The following is a 15,464-nucleotide window of genomic DNA, read 5'->3' on the forward strand; positions in this document are numbered from 1 at the left end:
TATGATGACTTACATTTTGATTATATTATATTTTTAGTTTCATTTAGGAATATGCTATTGGTCTATACTACTAAATATGATGATGACTACTATTGATGCTATGTTATATTGAGTTGGACGTTGCTTATGATCTTTTGTTTTGTTTGCTTGATTGAGAAAGGTTATGGGGCTTTACTTGGTCATTGCACTTGTAACTTAATGATGGTTTATGGGTAAGGGTCTTGATTATACTATGATTTTGTGCACTTTTATACATGCTTGTTGATGTTATGACTTGATGTTAGAGTTGTCTTCATTATGTACTCAATTATGTGGATATACATGTTGACTTTACTATACTTATTAATGTTGGTCTTGTGTTGTACATGGTTTGGACTTATGGATTATGTAAGTATTTGCCTATATGAATTCTTTATTGTGCATAAATCTTTTCAAAGTACTTTGGCATGGATTCGAACAAATGACCTCTTTAGCATGATTTTACTCGTTTACGTGCATATATTCATACTTAGTACAAGTGTGTACTAAACCCATGTTTATGTTTACTACAAATTGTATGATCCGGCCGTTGAGCTTAGTTGAAGGCTATTGAAGACTATTTTGATATTTCCCAAGTGTTTCGGTAGGTCCTCACTTTCCGAGGACAATTGTATCAACCCGCAAGGCCACCCTAGAAGTTAGAGCCTCCTTGTGTCTCCACACGTCAAATGAGACTTCAAGAAATCTCATCTAATCCATTTATTGCATATTAAACATACTAAAATAGGTAAAATTTTAAAACTTTCTTCGCACACGAAAAAATCTCCCATAATCTTTACACAAGCGGAAGATTTTCATTTAAAACATTAAACCTTTACAACATCTCCTTGAACCATCTAAACTTTAGAGTATACAATACTTGGGACTAAGCCCATACAAGACATAAAATAAAGACTAAGACATAGGGAAACGCGTGGATATTGTCCTCGAATCGATCAGCACTCACCAATACTTTATCTTCAACCCTTAAAAACCTCTCCATCCTCCATGGCACATCAATACTTCCAATTCCCTACACTTTAGACAAAAAGGGAAAAGAAGGGGTTAGCACATTAGATGCACTAAGTATGGAAGCCATGCAAAAACCATGAAAAAGGGAAATTTAGAAATTAAAATGTTATACATGAATTTTGATTAAAACATCATACTATAATCATAAGAACAACATTGAACAACATAGAAACACATAAGAAATCATTTAAACAATAGTTCACATTTATAGGAAAATATCAGACTGAACTACTTCACTGTATAGTGAACTTCTTCACTGTTACTACGAAGTTCCTTAGCTTTTAGCATATATTCCCCTCACTAAGATCTATCCTAAGACACACTTAAGTAAGACAAAGAGATACCACCCGTACACCCTCTCTAGGCACACCTAAGTGATCCTTAAGACCACCCATAATGATATATACACACTTAAAAATACATCAATCACATGAACATGAGATCCTCCATCCAAAGGTGATTCTAAGGTAAACTTGAGTGAGTCGTGAAGTGATCGCCCATACAATACCTTAACACACACTTAAGAGATCTTATAGAATACCTAAGATAGAATCATATTCATTTAATACATTAGCATACATATTATATCACATTCTCCCCTACAAAGTTTATCAAAAGACTTAAGTAAATCAAGAAGATAACATCCATGATTGACCTCTTCAAGATTGGCTAAGTAATCCTTAAGAATACCTTTGTTTGGTTCATGTCTACATATTCAACCATATTCCCTAACTAGAGTCATTCTGAAAACCTATACAGGTAAGATACCAAGTGACCATTGTTATGCCCCCTTCACACCTTACCTAAACAACCCTTAACTACTCTAGATAAGTACTTATTAATTTAACGTAATTTATTAACTTAATTCATTAAATTCATTAGTTCATTAAAGACTCATTCATCACATAAAGATAAGTAATGGTCATGAACAAGACCTAGGGACTCAAACTAACACCTTCAAAGCCTATTGTGCAATGTCTAGATAGCGTCCCATACCACTTAAACTCCATAGAACTTCTCTAATGCTAGTGGGTATCCCATATGATGGAAATAGGCAATAAGCGACATAGACCATGGTAGTAAAGCATGGAATCCGGAGTTCTAACCTACTCCGATGAGGGCGTTCTACTTGCCAATGGTAGAACTTGGACACACCCTATGTAAGCACATGGTTAAGGAATATGAAGGGCGTTCTTTGTATCCTAGTCTCATCCTTTAACTAGAACTACTTCCCTTACCTTACTTACTCAGTGCTAACTTTTTTTCTCGTAGAGTAATTTTCATTAAAGGTTCATATAAAGGGGTTCCACATCAAGTTCATAACCCAATCATATATACCCTACAAAAGAAAGGTCACGAGGGCTACCTTACAATGGTGAAAAGAAACTCATGACTATCCTAAGGATTGATATCATGTCGTTCCAGCAAATTAACATTAAGTCTATCATTCCTTTACTTGAAGGATACCATTACGACTTTCAACTTCAACATTCATAGCCTTACCACTAGGTTCAAGGTTCCACACAAATACCCTCTTAACATCATTCAAGGTCACATGTCATTCATACATACAAGACTAAGAGGCTTTAGCATCCTAAATCAAGACATCTCATATTCACATTCATACATGCATCAAGTAAGGGGCACAAGTCAACCAAGACAAGACACAACATACTTCACTTTAACACATATTACATGTCATTCTTTGAGTCACTTAGGAATAACCACGAATATCTTTATGTGATCCTACACACTACCATATCATCATCAATAAAACCATCATAGACTCATATAGTCAAGTAGGAATAACCATGCATCAACATCTAAGACTACACAAACAAGCACATAGCCATAGTCTACATGATCTCCTAACATACATAGAAAGAACACATACTTTCACATTACTTAACATATAGATAGATATGCTCATACTTCACATCAATCAACTATAAAAATCATCATAATACTTCAAGTATTGCCGACAAGGCCAAGATCATCATATTGCATAAAGTAACATCGACAAGGCCAAATCAATTCACATAGCACTGCCACCATAAGTGAACCATACCAATCGACATTATAATACAAAAACTATACATAATATTAATAGAATAAGGGAAGCATACCACCCATTAAATCTTACCACTTCAATCCAAAGTCAAATCATCCAATTTGATACCATAACGCTCTTACCCATGGCCATGTACATCAATTCAATACAAAAACTATAAATACTCAATAAAATAGGTGCATTCAATATAGATTCATCAATCTAAGACAACCTAGATATAAATTCAATACAATTATTACATCAATCAATAGCCCATAAAAAACTACACTAGAATACATAAGCCTTAAGTCAATATCAATTCAATTAGTTTAATATTCAATAGATCTAAGAATATACAATTATCAATTGATCAAATTGAAATAGCCTATAAACAATCAATCATAATATGTACATTAATCAGAAGCCCATAATAATCTACACTTGAATTCATTAATATCAAGTATGATCACATAAACCATATTTTAGTCAAATTGCGAGATTTGTGAAGGTCAAGGGTTCATGGAGAATTTCATTGGAAAACATCAATTATACATCAATAGGATCATATCTTAACGTTTGAAAACCTTTCGTGCAAGAACCCAAGACTTACAGTAGAAGTTAGACTTTTTCATCTTTGAAAATCATCTTTGAAACTGGCTCTAAGGTGATAGCAAGCCTTAGATGAAGAAATCACATACCTTATTAGAAGAATCCAGTGATAATTGAATAAGAAACTCCATTGAACACCATCTTCAAGCTCTATCTTCACCTTGAGCTCTCATGGAGGTTTTTGAAGAAATTTTGGGAGGGAATTGGTTTTGATTTAGGTGCTAGGGTTTAAATGAGAGTTTTAGGACTTATATACTCTTAAAATACCCTTAAACACCCAAATAACCGTCCTCCTATTTTAAAAGACTTGGGGTGAATTTCCCAAAAACCTCAAGCCTTAACAGAAAACTGCCAGATTTCACAGCACCATTGACACCCTAGCATCGACGGTCCGTGTGTGAGGCCACGCCTCGTTGATGGGGTCCGTTGGTTGCATCTGCAGCTTCTCAACAAGAAGGACACATGGATCCATTGACGGGCCATCTCCTGGTCGACTGGCCGTCGTTTGGGGCAGTCAATTATCATTGCCTGGCAGTGTTGAACTGCAAACTGGGTTCCTCTTTCTACGGCCCCTTGTGGGTAATAAGTGGAGTCGTACAAAGAAATTTCCAACCCAAATATGTTTGTATACGAGTTTAGGACATACCATATCAATTTCATCCAAAACGAACACGTAAAACTCGACCAGACATGCATAGACACCCAAGATCGTTACAAGGCAAACCTTTTGAACGTCTTGGACGTTCTTGGACGTTTGACCTTCAAACTTCACAAAACATGACACACTGCTTATAAAAGCTATAATAACTCATATAATGACCTCATTAACTCATAAAACACACAATTAGGCAGCTAACAAAATATGAGGTACATAGGTGACATAGTCGTCGAACGTCTTTGTCGTCCCTTGACGTTTGACTTCGAATGCACATAAACTCTTAGACAATGCCTCAAAACCACATTATAACCATTTTAGGACAATAGACCATCATGAAAAACATGTTAGGCTCCAGCTTCACCTAAGTCATTTTCGGAATCATACATTCTTCCCTACTGGGACAACATTCGTTCTCGAATGACACTTGCCACTCTCCGAACACTTCCAAGAATAGAGATTCAATAAGAAACTCATGACCATACCATATAACACATTATACAACATAAAATCAAGGATAAACAATTTCACATAATTAATAGAATCACAACACTACAAGAACCTAAAAAAACATTCTATAACTCATCATGCTACAAAACTCACATGCTTCATTCCAAATGGCAAAAACTCATTTTATATTCAACATAATGTTCATATACATCAGTTCTAACCATATTACAATAATTTTCAATCAAAGAATTATTTAGTGAATTTTTGCAAATCCTTATGGTGAAAAGAAATCCCTGGCAGCTTTACAGTGAACATGCTTCACAATCTAACAATGCAACACTTAAGGAAATCCATATAAATGCTCAACAAATCAATCTCATATAACAATTTAGACATGATCACTATTTATATTTATGAAACAATTACGAACCTACACTAGATGCACATGAATCATGAGGAAGATACCATGAATGAAAACTCATGTTCTCATTCAACAAAACTTCAACCAAAACATGCATATCATAAGGAGAATATTTGGAACCCCCTTGTCACAAAAGACTCCTACATAATCAAGTTACTAAGAACTCTTTGTTTTAGGCTTGAATAATCACATAAATAAAAGTTAAGGGTACCTCACTCCTAACAACCATACTCTTCACCATACTCCCCCACTTAGGAGACACCCATTCTAAGGTCAACATAACATTTACTACAAAAGAACTCCCTCAAGGAACCTTAAACCTTACTAATACTTTCTTTCAAAGGTCTATCTCATAAAAATTAAAGACTCTCAAACGTCTCATAATCTAACCACTACTTCCCCCTTACTAGGAGAACTCACCTTTACTTTTTCAAACCTCATCACCTTCATTTCTATGGTTGGTGTCTTAACCAACTTCAAACTATCTCAACAACCACTCCTTCACATTTTTCATACTATATACCTTACCATTCCTTTCAAACTTAACTACCTTTAAAAAGGTAACCAAGCCAACCTAAGGTCAAAAACACCATCTATCACGCCTCATCTAATAAGTCACATCTCATCTTTTCTCTCCCTCCATCCAATCTTCATAAAGTCACCCTCAAGGGAACAACACATAAGGGAATCAAGGGAAAGACGTCATATACAAAGATCATAAGCATGATTAGATGAATGAAGAAGTGAAACTTTTCCTAGCACCCAATAGCCTCCCATTCATAATGTGGCGCGCTTCACATTACAACAAGAATCTACTAGATGTGGTGCATGAGACAACTAAGACACTCCAAACCTTATGCTTTGATACCAACTTTGTAACAACCCGCAAGTACACCCTAGAAGTTAGTGCTTCCTTATGTCGCCACAAGGAAAATGAGACTTCAAGAAGTCTCATCTAATCCATTCGTATCATTCATTGCATAATAAATATACTAAAATGAGTAAGAATGTAAAAATTTCTTTACACACGAAGAACTCTTTCCATAATCATTACACAAGCAGAAGACTTTCATTCAAAACATTAAACCTTTACAACATATCCTTGAACCATTTAAACTTTAGAGTATACAATACTTGGGTCTAATCCCATTCAAGACATAAAATAAAGACTAAGACATAAGAACACGTGGATATTCTCCCCGAATCAATGAGGACTAACCTATACTTCAGTTTCAATCCTTAGAGTACAAATTGGACAATTTCATTTTTTTGAAATCTTTGAAAATCATATTTAAAATTGGCTCTAAGGTGATAGAAATACATATATGAATAACTCTTATACCTTATTGGAAGAATCCAATGATAATTGAAGAAGAAACTCCATTTAAATCATTCTACAAGCACTATCTTCACATTGAGCTCTCATGGAGGTTATTGAAGACACTTTGGGAGGGAATGAGTTTTGATTTAGGTGCTAGGGTTTAAATGAGAGTTTTAGGACTTATATACTCTTAAAATACCCTTAAACATCCAAAATAACCGTCCTCCTATTTTATAATACTTGGGGTAAATTTCCCAAAAACCCCAAGTCTTAACTAAAAACTGCCAGATTTCACAGCACCATGACACTCTAGCATCGACAGTCCGTGGGTGAGGCCACGCCCCATCGGTTGGGTCCGTTGGTTGCATATGAAGCTTCTCAACCAGAAGGACACATGGCTTCATCGACTTCACCCATCGACAGGCTGTTGCCTGGTCGACTGGCCGTCGTTTGGGGCAGTCGATTGCCATTAACTGGTAGTGTTGAGCTCCAAGGTGGGGTCCTCCTTCTAGGGCCCCTTGTGGGTCCTACATGGTGTCATACCCGGAAATTTCTAACCCAAATATGTTCGTATACGATTTTAGGAACTACCAATAAATTTCATCAAAAAATAATACGTAAAACTCGACGAAACATGCATAGACACCCAAGGTCATTTCAAGGCAAACCTTTCGAACGACATGGACGTTCTTTGACGTTTGACATCCAAACTTCACGAAACTTGACACACTTCCTATAAACACAATAATAACTCATATGATGACCTCATTAACTCATGAAACACAAAATTAGGCACCTAACCATATATGAGGCATTTAACATCCCGAAACCACACCCTAGAAGATAGAGGCAATCTCGGATTGCAACCGGCATACTTGACCTCGCGGAGGTCTTGTACAAGCCCTTACATATAATTCATTGCATAAAAATAGTGAAAAGTAGTGCGGAATAAAAACTATTCATAAAACATAACATAGTCTTCAATAACTCTTTCATATAAAGCAATAGGAAATACTAAATCTCAATATCATCATCTTAAGACACAAGAAAACTAGGACACAGACCATACTTCAAAACACGAATATAGAAATACATAGTCTATTACAATACTTTGAATGGAAAACGTACATGACATATATGCCCTCCAGTCAAATGAGGACATACTTCAACTTTTCATGAACGATGCTACGGTCCACGTCTTCACTTACCAAAAGCTCCTTACCTACCAAGAACTATATTGATAGATAAAAGCATGGAGGTAGTACAACCACATGTACTAAGTATGACATTGTGCATAAAAATCATGAAAATCGACTTTTATTGAAAATATGCATCTTTTATTTTAGAAATAATATTGTAATAATAAGAACACAATTTAACAACTTAGAAACACATAAGATAACATTTAAACCACAAATAATATTTTACAGGTCACTGGTCACTTTACAGTGAACTCATTTACTACTACAGTGAATTATTTCACTGTACAGGAAGATACTTATTCTTAACTTAAGACACCCTTTAACATGTAATTTTCTCACTTCAAGCTACCCTAAGATTCACTTAAGTCAAACAAATAGAGACCACACATACACCCTCTCAAAATGTGCCTAAACGACTCTTAAGATTACTTATGATGAGTCACATAGACACTTACAGAGCATCATAAACATCAAGGTAAGATTCTTCTACCAAAGGTTAATCTAAGTCTCACTAGAGTGAGTTGTGAAGCAACCTCCCATACAATCCCTTACTCACACACATAAGAGATCCTATAGACTCCCTAGAATAGAATCATTCTCACTTTACACACCAACACATAGATGATATGAAATTCTCCGTGTAAAGGCAATCAAAAGACCTACTTAAGTAAATAAAGAAGATAACGTCCATAGTGACCCCTTCAAGATTACCTAAATAGTCCTTAATACTACCTAAGGCTTAGGTCATGTCCACAACACCAAGAATCTTCCCTAACTAGAGTCATCCTGAAGACTTCTAAAGATATGACATGAAGAGATCATCTCTTATGACATCTTCACACTTTAGCTAAGGAATCGTTAAGTCACTTTAGATAGGTACTTATTCATTTACATATTTCTTAACATAAGTCATTAGTTCTTTAGTTCATTAAGAGACTCATACATCACATAAAGGACATTCGAATAATGGTCTTAGACAACACCTAGGAACTCCAAATAACACCTTCAAAATCTATTGTGCAATGTCTAGATAGCGTACCATACAACCACCTAACCTCATAAACTTCTCTAATGCTAATAGGTATTCCATATGATTAGAATAGGCAATAACCGACATAGACCATGATACCAAGACATGGAATCCGGAGTTCTATCCTACTCTGATGAGGTTGTTCTACTTGCAAAGGGTAGAACTTAGATACATCCCATGTAGGCACATGGTTAAGGAATATGAAGGGCATACTTTGTAATCTAGTCGCACTCTTTAACTAGAACTACTTCCCCTTACCGTACTCACTCGATGCTAGCATTCTTTCTCAAAGAGTAATTCACACATTAGGTTCACATAAAAGAGTTCCATATCAAGTTCATAATCCAATCACATTTACCCTACCATAGAAGGTCCACTAGTGCTACCTCACAATGGCGACAAGAAGCTCATGATGACTTTCCTAAGGATTAATATGATACTGTTCCATCCAATTAACCTTAAGTCTATCATTCCTTTACTTTTAAGGATACCATTACGGCTTACAACTTCAACAATCTTAACCTTAACACTAATTCAAGATTTTTACATAAAAGCATCTCTTAAGTTCATTTAACGCCACATGTAATTTATACATTCAAGACTAAGAGTTCTAAAACCCTAAATCAAGACATCACATATTCATAATCATACATATATCAAGCAAGGGACACAAGTCAACCAAGACAAGACACCACATACTTCATCTTTAACTCACAATGCAAGTCATTCTAGAAGCACCTAAAAACAAACCTAACATCTTCAAGTCATCCTATATACTATCATAACATCGTCAATGAAATCAACACAAACTTATATATCCAAGTAGGAATAACCAAGACTCAACTCCAACACTACACGCATAATGTCAAAGGCATAGTCTAACATGGTCACCTAAGACAACATGAATAGAAGAACACATATATGACCCACATGTATATAGATATTCTCATGAATCACATAATTAAACTACCAAAATACTCATATTACTTCAAGTATTTGTCAACGAGGCCAAGATCATCATATTGCATAAAGTAACGCCGACAAGGCCTCATCAATTGCAAGTAAAGCACATAACACCGCCACCATAAGTGGACTATACTAATCACATTAGAATCAAAGTATAAATAACATCAAATTAAAGTAAATAGGGCCTCATACCCCCACATCATCGTCAAAAACTCAATCCAAAGTCAACTTACTCTTTTCGATAACACAAGACCCTTACCCAAGGCCATAACCAACAATCAACATAAAAACTACAATAATCAATGAACTAGGTCAATTTAGTGTAAATTTATCAATCTAATACAACCTAGATATGAATTTACTACAATTATTACATCAATGAATAGCCCACATAAAACTACATAAGAATTCATCAACATTAAATCAATATCAAGTAACTCACAACTTAGTCAAAAACTAGGGGTCATCCAACTTCATGGGTTCATAGGTAATTTAGGTTAAAATCATCAATAAAACATCAATATAATCAATAGTAGACGTTATAAAAACAATTGATGCAAGAACCCATGGTAGAATCATGAAATTCGCCAATTAAACTTTGAAAACTTAGAAAACATCTTGAGAATTGGGGCTCCTTGATGAAACTAGTTTCAAGGATCAAAATTCATACCTTGATGAAGCTAATTCTTCACTTTGGTGAAGAATTTCCACTCAAAACGTCACACCAAACTCTTCCTTGATTTCGGACTTCAATGGAGTCTTTAGGAGAATTTTAAGGGATTTTGGGGTTTTGATTTAGAAGAATGAAATATTCTAAAGTGTTAAACACTTATATACTTGTTTAAAATACCCAAAATACCCTTAATAAACCGCCTATACCCTTATTTGGAAGTGGGGTGAAATTACAACATCACTCTTTAACTTAACAGTGAGGTGCACGCATGCAAAGGCTCACAGACGACTGGCCCATCGACGGGGCGTCAGTCCACTTACTGACCGTGCTGTCCACCGTCGATTGGGTCAGAGCCTGGAAAATGAAATATTGGATTCCTATACTAAGTATCCAACGACTCCCACCACCTACGTGGCGTCAACCAGGCCACTGGCTGTCGATTGCCCTCCGTAGGTGGACTGCCTTTGGGCAGTTTTGGCAACCAATATGAGTCCTTCCTCAAGGACCCTTGGTTTGTCCTTGGGGGTGCTTGCCCGGACACTTCCAACCCAAACATGATCTTATATGAGTTTATAACCTCTCAGATGAATTTCTCCCAAAACGAACACGTAAAACTTGACGGACCATCCCGACACACAAGGTCATTTCAAGGCACATCTTTCGAACGTCATGGACGTTTGATCTCCAAACTCCACGAAACTCGACACACCCCCTATACATGATATAATAACTCATTTAAGTACCTTATAACCTCATGAATAACACATAAACACATAGAACCACATATGAAGTACATAGGTGACTTAGTCGTCGAACGTCTTAGTTGTCCCTTGACGTATGACTTCCAATGCACCTAACAGTTTAGACACTGCCTCTATACAATATAATAGAAATATTTAGGAACTTATACCACCAAGACCAACATGTTAGGATCTAGTTCACCTAAGTCATTTTTGGGGTGTTACAATCTCCCCCACTTGGACAACATTCGTCTTCGAATGACACTTCCCACTCTACAAACACTTCCAAGAATAGGGATCTAACTAGAAGCTAATAACTATACCATAAAACAAAAATTCAATAAGAAAATATCGATTTCACATAGTCAAGAGATTCACAACACAACAAGAAACTAGAAGGCAATTCTATAACTCATTATGCTACAAAACTCACAAGATTCATTCCAAATAGAAAAAACTCATTTTATATTCTATATCATACTTATATACATCAGTTATAACCACATTACAACAATTTTATACCAAAGAATCAAATAGTCAATTTCCCAAAAAAATTAAAGTGAGCAGTCTCAAGCATACAGTGATTTTAGCAATCTTTCCAAAAATGCAACTTTTACGCAATTCATAATATGAACATGCTAATATGAAAAGTAAAATCATTTAAACACATCTTACAACATAATCATAGCTTCATAAAATATACAACGCAACAAGGTAATGAAAGTCAATTTCAATAAAACTCCTTAACACCATGCACATGCAACATGCTTCTATACCATTCTATCCCATTTACTAACCATACTACCCCACTTACAAGGAAATCATATTACCACAAAGATAAAGATAACTACCAACATCATCATCACTCTCATCCGGCTTCTCCCCTCTAGACCGTAGTGCATAGAAATGCCTCTTTGTTGGAGCATCATCCTTTGGAACACTAGGAGCAACTTGCTTACCCTCTCTTCCACCAGAAGCAATCATAGGACAATCTCTCACCTTGTGTCCTTCCTTACCATAATCAAAGCAACTCCTGGTACCCAATAGACCCTCACTATAATGTTTCTTGCCACAATTGGCACAAGTAGGTTTGACCTTTTGAGAACCACCTCCTTTCTCCAATTTCACCTTAGCACTCTTAGGTTCTTCTTGAGTTTGGTCCATCTTCTTAACCCTAGTTTGCTCTTGATCACTAGCACCACTCCTTTTCAAACTTCTATCCATCCTCCTAAGGTTAGACTTTTCAATCGATGGTGCATACACCATGAGTCTAGCTGGGGTCATATCACCATGTAGCATAGCGGTACGACATTCCTCCATCACTGAGTCGGCTACTTCTACCACATAATGACTCATTTCATCTCTTGGATTCGACACAAGAGAAGGGGCATACCTAGACAAAGTTGAGAATTTCAAAGGGTACTCCTCAACACTCATATTGCCTTGTTTGAATTGATAAAATCCTCCACCTTAAATTATCTCCTCTCTCGGGGAAATTACTTACCAGGAAAAGCTTCTTTGAATTCTTTCCAATCAGTAGGATCCGATTCCTCCGGCCTATTATCCTTCCATTGAGTGTACCATATTTGAGAAACATCACTCAATTTATACGTATCCAACTCCTCCTTCTTCCTAGATATAACTCTCATAGTACTCAACACCTCATACACCCCATCAAGAAACTCTTGTAAGTCCTCCCACCTTAGAGACAAGAAAGATAGGAGGATTCATCCTCACAAAATCTCTCAACCTAGATGTCATAGTGCTATCTACAACCATAGGCACCATATCAAATTTATTTTTGATAAGTCACGGCTTTGGCTAAAGCAACCAAAGCCTCTCTAATCTCTTGATTAGTGAAATTCGGATGAACTACCGGCACCTCATTACCTCCTTCCATATTAGGAATATGATCACCTTCGGGAGGAACTTGAGCACCTTGGACACCTTGGCCATCTTGAGGAACTTTCTCAACTTGCTCAACTTGAGAAGGAATCTCTTCATTCATCTCCTCCTCTTCCAACCTTCTAGAGGCCATCCTTCTAGTATTCATCTCCTAGAAACACAAGGAAACACATTAAGAAGGATACTCATAATATTTATTATACCACATGACATAGGAGTATAAAAGAAGGGAAATTCTATCGTCCTATAGCCTCTTGCCCATAGATGTGTTGTGACTAACACCGATGTTCAAGACTCTATTAGACATGACTTGATGAGACTTTTTGATTCCTAATACTACTTTCACAAACCTATGATCTGATACCAAGCTTGTCACATCCCGAAACCACACCCTTGAAGATAGGGGAAATCTCAGATTGCAACCGGCGTACTTAACCTCTCGTAGGTCTTGTACAAGCCCTTACATATCATTCATCGCATAAACATAGTGGAAAGTAGTGCGAAATTAAAACTTTTCACAAAACATAACATAGTCTTTAAAACTCTTTCATATAAAGAAATAGGGAATACAAAGTCTCAATATCATCATCTTAAGACACAAGAATACTTGGGACACGGCCCATACTTCAAAATACGAATATAGATATATTTAGTATATTACAATACTTTGACTGGAAACGTAAAAGACATATATGCCCTCAAGTCAAATGAGGACATACTTCAACTTCTCTTGAACGATGCTACGGTCCAATTCTTCACTTCCCTAAAGCTCCTCACCTACCAAGAACTATATAGATAGATAAAATCTTGGAGTTAGTACAACTATATGTACTAAGTATGGCATTATGCATTAAAATCATGAAAATGGAGTTTTATTGAAAATATGCATCTTTTATTTTAGAAATCATATTATAATCATAAGAACGCCATTTAACAACTTAGAAACACATAATATAACATTTAAACCACAAATCATATTCTAGAGGTCACTTTACGGTGAATTATTTCACTGTACAGTGAAGATACTCATTCTTCACTTAAGACACCCTTTAGCATAGAATCTTCTCACTTAAAGCTACCCTAAGATTCACGTATGTCACACAAAGAGAGACTGCCCATACACCCTCTCTAGATGTGCCTAAACGACCCTTAAGATTACTTATAATGAGTCACATACACACTTACAAAGCATCATAAACATCAAGGTAAGATTCTTCTACCAAAGGTGACTCTAAGTCTCACTTGAGTGAGTTGTGCGACCGCCCATACAATCCTTACACACACAATTAAGAGATCCTATAGACTCTTTAGAATAGAACCATTCTCACTTAACACACCAACACATAGATGATATGACATTCTCCTTCAAAAGGCTATCAAATGACCTACTTAAGTAAATAAAGAAGATAACGTCCATAGTGACCTTTTAAAGATTACCTAAATAGTACTTAAGGCTACCTAAGGCTTAGATCATGTCAACAACACCAAACATCTTCCCTAACTAGAGTCATCCTCAAATCTTCCAAAGATAAGACATGAAGAGATTATATCTTATTCCCTCTTCACACTTTAGTTAAGGAATCCTTATGTCACGTTAGATTAGGTACTTATCATTAGTTCATTACTTTATTAAGAGACTCATAGATCACATAAAGAACATTTAAATAATGGTCTTAGACAAGACCTAGGAACTCCAAATAACACCTTCAAAGTCTATTGTGCAATGTCTAGATAGCGTCCCATACCACCACCTAAACCACTTAAACTTCTTTAATGCTAATAGGTATTTCATATAATGAGAATAGGCAATAACCCACATAGACCATGATAGCAATACAACGGAATCCGGAGTTCTAACCTACTCCGATGAGGGTGTTCTACTTGCCAATGTTAGAACTTGGACGCATCCCATGTAGGCACATGGTTAAGGAATATGAATGGCATGCTTTGTATTCTAGTCTCATCCTTTAACTTGAACTACTTCCCTTATCATAATCAATCAGTGCTATCCGTTGTTCTCATAGATTAATTTTCATTAAAGGTTCATATAAAGGGGTTCCATATAAATTCATAACCCAATCACATTTACCCTACAAAAGAAAGGTCCACTAGGCCTACCTTACAATGAAGACAAGAAGCTCATAATGACTTTCCCAAGGATTTATATCATGTTGTTCCAGCCAATCAACATTAAGTCTATCATTCCTTTACTTGAAGGATCACGACCCAAAACCGAGCCGCGACTGGCACCCACACTTACCCTCCTATGTGAGCGAACCAACCAATCTAAACCCTAACATTTCAATATAATATCAACAGAAAGTAATGCGGAAGACTTAAACTCATTAATAAAAACCAATTCAATAACTTCTAAAATTCAACATCTATTATT

Source organism: Solanum pennellii, chromosome 9 (assembly GCF_001406875.1).
Source record: "Solanum pennellii chromosome 9, SPENNV200".
NCBI classification, from domain to species: Eukaryota; Viridiplantae; Streptophyta; class Magnoliopsida; order Solanales; family Solanaceae; genus Solanum; species Solanum pennellii.